We start from the raw sequence: 9,637 nt of genomic DNA, 5'->3' as shown, positions 1-9,637 counted from the left end.
TCTCCGGAACTGGCCATGAAGTGACTGCTGATACCTTGGCAGGATCCATTTGGATACTTCCCTCTGCCACTATGTACCCCAGGAAGGCCACTGTCTTGACGTGAAACTCACATTTCTCTGCCTTGGCGTAGAGGGAATTCTCCAGAAGACGATGAAGGACTTGCTGGACATGGCGGGTGTGTTCAGACAGGTTTCTGGAGTAAATTAAGATGTCATCCAGGTAAACGAAGACAAACTTGTTTAACATGTCCCGCAGTACATCATTCACTAGAGCCTGGAACACAGCAGGAGCATTGGTGAGGCCAAAAGGCATAACCAGATACTCGTAGTGGCCTGTTGGTGTATTGAATGCGGTTTTCCATTCATCTCCCTCCCGGATCCGCACTAGGTGGTAAGCGTTTCTGAGATCCAACTTGGTAAAAACAGTGGCTCCCTGGAGCAACTCAAAAGCAGAGGTGAGCAGAGGCAGAGGGTAACGGTTTTTCACTGTGATGTCGTTGAGTCCCCTGTAGTCGATGCAGGGGCGAAGAGATCCGTCCTTCTTCCCCACAAAGAAGAAGCCAGCACCAGCAGGAGATGAAGATGAACGGATTAATCCTGCGGACAGAGAGCCATTGATGTAGTCCTCCATGGACTTTCTTTCAGGAGCAGACAACGAATAAAGACGACCCCTTGGAGGAGCTGTTCCAGGGAGGAGGTCGATGGCACAGTCGTACGGTCGGTGAGGGGGCAGAGATGTGGCTCTTGCTTTGTTAAACACCTCTCTGAGACCATGGTAGCATTCTGGGACATTGGAGAGGTCAGGAGCGGAGTTAGTAGGTACTGGCCGAGGGGGTAGTGCGGCAGCAAGCAGGCAGGTTCGGTGGCAGTCCTCTCCCCACTCCCTGATCACCCCGGTCACCCAGTCGAGCTGAGGGTTGTGCCGGCGGAGCCATGGGTAACCCAGGATGAGGGGTTGGCCTGGAGAGGGGAGCAGGTGAAACTGGATAGTTTCTTGATGGTTTCCGGACAGACCCATCGAGACCGGGGCCGTGACATGAGTGACCGATCCGAGTAAGTGTCCGTCCAGTGCCCGGGCAGGAATAGGAGGTGTCAAACGGAGGTTCTCCAGTCCCAGTTGGCGTGCCAGCTTGATGTCCATTATGTTGGCTTCGGCGCCAGAATCCACCAGAGCAGCCAGGGTGTGAGTAGAGTCAGAGAGGCGGAGGTGAACTTGCAGCAGGGGTTTGCGGTCGGAGGACTGGATGGTCATTGAACTCAACCGGACTCCCCCTACGCCCGGTGAGCTTCGGCCCTTTAAAGGGCAGGTTACCACACGATGTCCATCACCTCCACAATAGAGGCAGAGGTTTGAGGTGAAGCGGCGCTGGCGCTCTGCAGGAGTGAGGGAGGCTCGCCCAATCTCCATAGGCTCAGACTGATCAAGCTGACCTGGGTGAGTGGCAGTAGATGACAGGAGCCCAGTCGGATCTCTCCGAATGCCGGTAGTAGGTGGACCTTGGCGCCCCCTCTCACGACGACGGGTCTGTATCCTTCTGTCGATCCTGACAGTCAGTGCGATGGCTTCATCAAGAGTGGAAGGCAGTTCATGGGAGACCAACTCGTCCTTGATATAGTCAGCCAAACTATGGAAGAACGCGTCCACCAACGATGGTGTGTTCCAAGAACTTCGTCTAGCCAGGGTTCGGAAGTCGATGGAATGGTCTGCGACTGTACGTCTGCCTTGTCGAATACTGAACAGTTCACGAGACGCCTCTGCGGTGGGTGAATCCAGGTCAAACACCTTCAGCATCTCCTCAGCAAACAGGTCGAAGGTTGCACAAGCGGGGGTTTGACGTTCGAACTCTGCTGTTCCCCAGAGTCGAGCTCGGCCCGTCAGGTGAGTGATGGCATACCCAACTTTAGCCCCCTCCGTGGCGAAGGTCCTTGGCTGCAAGGAGAACTGAAGTCGGCAGCTAGTCAGGAATGGCCGGACCTGGGTTGAATCGCCGTTGAACCGCTCGGGGTTTCCAATCTTGGGTTCCGGAGCAGCGGCTGCAATGACCGGGGCAGGTAACTCGGGGGCTGGGCTGGTGGGCAGACTGGCTGGGGTAAGGTTGGTGAGGAGTTGAATGATCATGGCGAGTTGTTGTTGCTGCTGCTGGAACTGCTGCTCATGCTCATCGGTTTCCATGTCGGGGAAAGTGTGCGCTGAGTCCATAATGGTCAGATCGTACTGTCACGGTTCAGACAGACGACCAGAGGACCACAATTGCGTCACACCAGAAAGTTTATTAAACTTAAGGGAAAAGGGAAGTAGGGAGTGAATGAAGGCTCCAGGGGTAACAGGGATCCCGTCCAATGCGCTGGGTCTGTGCCCCCCCCAGTGGCAGCGATGCGTCCTATGAAGCCGGTGGTGGGTGGTCCAGAAGTCCTGGGGGGGGGAGACACAGACACAACAGGGCGGAATGAAACCAGGCAGCAGTACAGTTCAAGGGAAATCCAAAATACGTAGTAGCAAGGCAGAAGGCTGGTCAGAGTTACCGGGATTGAAGAGTAGTCAGGAGTCGTAATGGCAGAAGCAGGTCTGGATCTCCTGAGGCAGAAGAGTATCCAAAAAACAGGCAGGTCCGGGGTCACAAAACCAGGGTGAGCCAGAAGCGCGAGCAAACAGGTTCCGGGTGTGAGCTTTGCAGACGATCTGACACCGGAGAGCTGAAAGACAGGACCTTAAATACTGGGAGAGGTAGTGGGTAATGCAGCGCAGCTGGCAGAGTAATTAGAGCAGAGCAGAGCAGGGACAGGTGGAGCTAGTTAGGCTGAGTAGAGAGAGTGGTGAGCAGAGTGGAAGAAAATTAAGGTGGTAACCCGGTGGAGTGAGAGGCCCATGACACACTACATGTTCGTCGTCAAACCCACTGGCTCCAGGCCATCTATAAATCACTGCTAGCCAAATCCCCGCCTTATCTTAGCTCATTGGTCACCATAGCAGCACCCACCCGTAGTCTGCGCTCCAGCAGGTATATCTCACTGGTCCTTCCCAAAGCCAACACCTCCTTTGGCCGCCATTCCTTCCAGTTCTCTGCTGCCAATGATTGGAACGAATTGCAAAAATCTCTGAAGCTGGAGACTCTTATCTCCCTCACTAACTTTAAGCATCAGTTGTCAGAGCACCTTACCGATCACTGCACCTGTACACAGCCCATCTGAAATTAGCCCACCCAACTACCTCATCCCTATATTGTTATTTATTTTGCTCTTTTGCACCCCAGTATCTCTATTTGCACATAATCTCTTGCACATCTAGCATTCCAGTGTTAATACTATTGTAATTATTTTGCACTATAGCCTATTTATTGCCTTACCTCCATAACTTGCTACATTTGCACACACTGTATATATATTTTCTGTTGTATTTTTGACTTTATGTTTTTTACCCCATATGTAACTCTGTGTTGTTTTTATCGCACTGCTTTGCTTTATCTTGGCCAGGTCGCAGTTGTAAATGAGAACTTGTTCTCCACTGGCTTACCTGGTTAAATAAAGGTGAAATAAAATAAATAAATAAAAATATAAAGCCCTTCTGGGTAAACTCCCCTACTACCTCTGTAGCCTGTTCTCCTTCACCACTAGCAGTTACTAGACACGCTTTACTAGGTGGTTGCTACTTAAAGTCCAAAGGTCCGTTACCGAGTTAAAACTCTGTTCAGTAGTAGTGTAAATGTTTAATGTAGGCTGTTTTGCCTAAGTCATTGATTTGAGGTTTTTTATTGCTATTGGCTAAGTAAGAGAATTCCTTTTGAAAGTTAGTTATTTTTCATAATTTTTGTCATCTGTTGCTTTTTTTAAATACAACCTCTGGATCCAGTCTTCATCACCTCAACTGTAAAATAAATATTTAAGCAATAAGGCCCGAGGGGGTGTGGTATATGGTCAATATACTATGGCTAATGGCTGTTCTTATGCACGACTCAGCGCGGTGTGCCTGGATACAGCCCTAAGCCTTGACCAAAAGTATGTGGATACCTGCTTGTCGAATATCTCCTTCCAAAATCATGGTCATTAATATGGAGTTGGTCCACCCTTTGCTGCTATAACAGCCTCCACTATTCTGGGAAGGCTTTCCACTAGATGTTGGAACATTGCTACGGGGACTTGCTTCCATTTAGCCAGAATGGCATTAGTGAGGTCGGGCACTGATGATGGGCGATTAGGCCTGGCTCGCAGTCAGCGTTCCAATTCATCCCAAAGGTGTTCGATGGGGTTGAGGTCAGGGCTCTTTGCAGGCCAGTCAAGTTCTTCCACACCGATCTCGACAAACCATTTCTGTATGGACCTCGCTTTGTACACGGGGAAATTGTTAAGCTGAGACAGGAAAAGGCCTTCCCCAAACTGTTGCCACAAAGTTGTAAGCACAGAATTGTCTAGAATGTCATTGTATGCTGTAGCGTTAAGATTTCCCTTCACTGGAACTAAGGGGCCTAGCCCGAACCATGAATAAAAGCCCCAGACCATTATTCCTCCTCCACCAAACTTTGCACTAGGCAGGTCGAGTTCTCCTGGCATCCGCCAAACCCAGAAATGTCCGTCGGACAGCCAGATGGTGAAGCGTGATTCATCACCCCAGAGAACGCGTTTCCACTGCTCCAGAGTCCAATGGCGGCTTGCTTTACACCACTCCCGCCGACGCTTAGCATTGCGCATGGTGATCTTACAATTGTGTTTGGCTGCTCGGCCATGGAAACCCATTTCATGAAGCTCCCGACGAACAGTTCTTGTGCTGACGTTGCTTCCAGAAGCAGTTTGGAACTCGGTAGTGAGTGTTGCAACTGAGGACGATTTTTTCACGCTACACACTTCAGCACTCGGCGGTCCCATTCTGTGAGCTTGTGTGGTCTACCACTTTACAGCTAAGCTGTTGTTGCTCCTAGACATTTCCACTACACAATAACAGCACCTACATTTGACCGGGGCAGGTCTAGCAGGGCAGAGATTTGACAAACTTCTTGGAAAGTTGGCGTCCTATGACGGTGCCACGTTGAAAGTCACTGAGCTCTTCAGTAAAGGCCATTCTCGAACAACACAGTTTATAAATATATTTCTTGCACCTGAACCTCTGACTCCATCTCAACTGTTGCTGCTCAACACCAACTAAAAAGCTGCTGGGTCCTCCATCTTTATTAACACTATACGTAATTTTATTTGATATAAAATAACGTGGGGATAAAAAGTATTTAGTCAGCCACCAATTGTGCAAGTTCTCCCACTTAAAAAGATGAGAGAGGCCTGTAATTTTCATCATAGGTACATGTCAACTATGACAGACAAATTGAGAGAAAAAAATTCCAGAAAATCACATTGTAGGATTTTTTATGAATTTGAGTATGGTGGAAAATAAGTATTTGGTCACCTACAAACAAGCAAGATTTCTGGCTCTCACAGATCTGTAACTTCTTCTTTAAGAGGCTCCTCTGTCCTCCACTCGTTACCTGTATTAATGGCACCTGTTTGAACTTGTTATCAGTATAAAAGACACCTGTCCACAACCTCAAACAGTCACACTCCAAACTCCACTATGGCCAAGACCAAAGAGCTGTCAAAGGACACCAGAAACAAAATTGTAGACCTGCACCAGGCTGGGAAGACTGAATCTGCAATAGGTAAGCAGCTTGGTTTGAAGAAATCAACTGTGGGAGCAATTATTAGGAAATGGAAGACATACAAGACCACTGATAATCTCCCTCGATCTGGGGCTCCACGCAAGATCTCACCCCGTGGGGTCAAAATGATCACAAGAACGGTGAGCAAAAATCCCAGAACCACACGGGGGGACCAAGTGAATGACCTGCAGAGAGCTGGGACCAAAGTAACAAAGCCTACCATCAGTAACACACTACGCCGCCAGGGACTCAAATCCTGCAGTGCCAGACGTGTCCCCCTGCGTAAGCCAGTACATGTCAAGGCCCGTCTGAAGTTTGCTAGAGTGCATTTGGATGATCCAGAAGAGGATTGGGAGAATGTCATATTGTCAGATGAAACCAAAATATAACTTTTTGGTAAAAACTCAATTTGTTGTGTTTGGAGGACAAAGAATGCTGAGTTGCATCCAAAGAACACCATACCTACTGTGAAGCATGGGGGTGGAAACATCATGCTTTGGGGCTGTTTTTCTGCAAAGGAACCAGGACGACTGATCCGTGTAAAGGAAAGAATGAATGGGGCCATGTATCGTGAGATTTTGAGTGAAAATCTCCTTCCATCAGCAAGGGCATTGAAGATTAAACGTGGCTGGGTCTTTCAGCATGACAATGATCCCAAACACACCGCCCGGGCAACGAAGGAGTGGCTTCGTAAGAAGCATTTCAAGGTCCTGGAGTGGCCTAGCCAGTCTCCAGATCTCAACCCCATAGAAAATCTTTGGAGGGAGTTGAAAGTCCGTATTGCCCAGCGACAGCCCCAAAACATCACTGCTCTAGAGGAGATCTGCATGGAGGAATGGGCCAAAATACCAGCAACAGTGTGTGAAAACCTTGTGAAGACTTACAGAAAATGTTTGACCTGTGTCATTGCCAACAAAGGGTATATAACAAAGTTTTGAGAAACTTTTGTTATTGACCAGATACTTATTTTCCACCATAATTTGCAAATAAATTCATTAAAAATCCTACAATGTGATTTTCTGGATTTTTTTTCTCATTTTGTCTGTCATAGTTGACGTGTACCTATGATGAAAATTACAGGCCTCTCTCATATTTTTAAGTGGGAGAACTTGCACAATTAATAATAATAATAATATAATTGGTGGCTGACAATTGTAGTGCCTTAGAGCCTTATGTTACAACTAGTTCATAGAATGTAATAGTTTCTATCTGCCACTGAGGGGGGCATATACACTCAAACAGAAGCAGGAAGAGAGTTAAAGACAGCTATAGCTAAAGTGCCTTCAGAAAGTATTCAGACCTCTTGACCTTTTCCACATTTTGTTGTGTTACCGTCTGAATGTACAATGGATTAAAATGAGATTTTCTGTCACAGGCCTACACACAATGAGAGTTTATTATGCTGTGGTTGTCTTGGTTACGCATAGGACAGGTTTCAACTTGGGGGGGGTTAACAAATGACTGAATTATTCATATTTGCTAATTCTTACTACACATAGACATATGTGCCACTACCTTTAATGTTGTTATTTAACTGTTTTACAGAACATCGTTTTTTGCTTTTAACATGATGTGTTATTATTATGTTCTGGTTCTATTCATCTAAACTCAAGAATTGATCTTGGGGTGATTTGTTTTCATCAATAGGGTTTTCATATTTTCAAGGCAAACTTCCAGAGGGGAGAGGCTCTTTCAATTAAACTTTCTGTCTTTCTCAAAGAAAAGTGCAATTTAACACTTGATAGAGTATAACTTTAATTATGCATTTAATGGCCTTTCATTCCATTTAATATCCATCTGATTCATACTTGCTAAACTTTGAGGATACCATTGACCAGACCAACCAATCTGACCAACATACAAAGCCAAACAGTGACTAGTAACTCTTGACTGTAATAATGTTTCATCAAATGTTGAGAACTGACTGAACTAATCTTTCTGCCCTCAACAAAGAATTATGTTTCATTGAGCTTGGTTGAAGGAATGCACATTGTCAACGATTCCCCGGAAGACCCTCCAGATGTCATGGGCCCAAGGACTAGAAGTTAGGTTCCATAAGTTGGACTGAAGACTCAAGAAGGAATTCTCGTGTGGTGCGGGCCATTTCTTCCTATATTGGACACAGGCTGTCCATGTACAGCTTCTGTCCAGGGGGGATTTGTAGGCTAGGCCCTACTTTATGTTCTCTCTGTTACCTGGAGTTGCATGGCAAATTGTCCAGGAACACAAGGAATGCACAAAGGACAATGCCCAAGGACTAGTCAGTCCTTCCCCCTCTGAGGGGCCAAAATATATCTCTCTGTTACAGTATCCAAAGGACTGACTACTGTGACAGAATAATGCTATAGTATCCATGTTTGGTATCTCTCTGAAACTTGTTCACTGAAGATAACTCTGATGCCATCTATTTGGATGTATGATCTCTGTGGTAACTCTGAATTACTCTATTATGCAAAGGTGTTTGATTGTCTTCTCAGGAATTCTGTCTCGTTTACATTGGTCTAATTCCCCACACAAGCCTTTAAAAGCTGTGACACCCTGTGGAGATTGTGCCTGGGAGTGTTTAGGTTAGTGTAATCGTGGTATCATTTGATTGGTCAATGGTGGTTGGTTTTGGATTGAAAGGTGACACCTTCAGATGTTATAAATGGAATTAAATGCCTTTGTTCACTCTCTTATCCTGTATCCAGTTCATGGAGGAAGGTTGTACGATCAATTCTCATTTCCTAGGCTTCTAGGCATCTCTTTGTTTACGCTTAGAATAATGCCTTGTGATGCTTGTTAATGTTTTTTCAAAGTAATTAAAGACACTTGAATTCCATTCTCAGACATTTCTTGACTGCCTATTACTGTAACTCAACTATAGTGTTCTTGCATATTGCTAAATCATCTTTATGGAGTCAGATAAACATTTTAAATGGCTAATTGCTTAGTCTTATTACTAGTCACATGTGAGGAATTTATAATATAATATATACTGTATATACACATGTCCCTAGGACATCAGGTACCCCTACAGTATAGCCTCACTGTCCCTAGGACATCAGGTACCCCTACAGTATAGTCTCACTGTCCCTAGGACATCAGGTACCCCTACAGTATAGCCTCACTGTCCCTAGGACATCAGGTACCCCTACAGTATAGCCTCACTGTCCCTAGGACATCAGGTACCCCTACAGTATAGCCTCACTGTCCCTAGGACATCAGGTACCCCTACAGTATAGCCTCACTGTCCCTAGGACATCAGGTACCCCTACAGTATAGCCTCACTGTCCCTAGGACATCAGGTACCCCTACAGTATAGCCTCACTGTCCCTAGGACATCAGGTACCCCTACAGTATAGCCTCACTGTCCCTAGTAGGTCAGGTACCCCTACAGTATAGCCTCACTGTCCCTAGTAGGTCAGGTACCCCTACAGTATAGAGTGTGTTGCATGACATATTGCATTGCATTGATCATGGTGGGTACATCATCCACACATCAATGATGTGACCAGATGTGGAGTCCTTCACTGCAATGTCACACAAGACATTGGATTTTGATAACACATGTCACATGCTATGCTATATAATATTTTTCCATTCACTGCACTGTCCAAATTATAGAGGCATAAAGCTTTCCAAGTGCAAGATTTTACAATGAAAATAAATGCTCAATGTAGTTATAATTTGACCAACAATGGACATAGGCAATTAATGTATTTGCAAAAATAATGTTAGCCTAAACTAAGAATAGATGATAATCGCATAGGCCTATATTATACTTTAATGACATACTGTAAAATGATTATACAACATCGAACGGGACAATTCATTCATAAATCCTCAAGGTAAAGTTAAAGACCAGTTGAACTTAAAATTGAAGGTAAATGTGCGACTTCTACAGACATGCATTAGTATCATTGATGTCTAAAGAAGCCAGCCAGGTTCAGTTGAAAGCCAGCCAGCCACATATACATTCTAAAGCACTGGGTAAATCTGTCAGTAAAGAGCTAATT

The sequence above is a fragment of the Coregonus lavaretus genome (genome assembly GCF_964263955.1).
Source record: "Coregonus lavaretus genome assembly, chromosome: 4".
NCBI lineage: Eukaryota > Metazoa > Chordata > Actinopteri > Salmoniformes > Salmonidae > Coregonus > Coregonus lavaretus.
Note: the sequence above shows the minus strand (reverse complement) of the source record.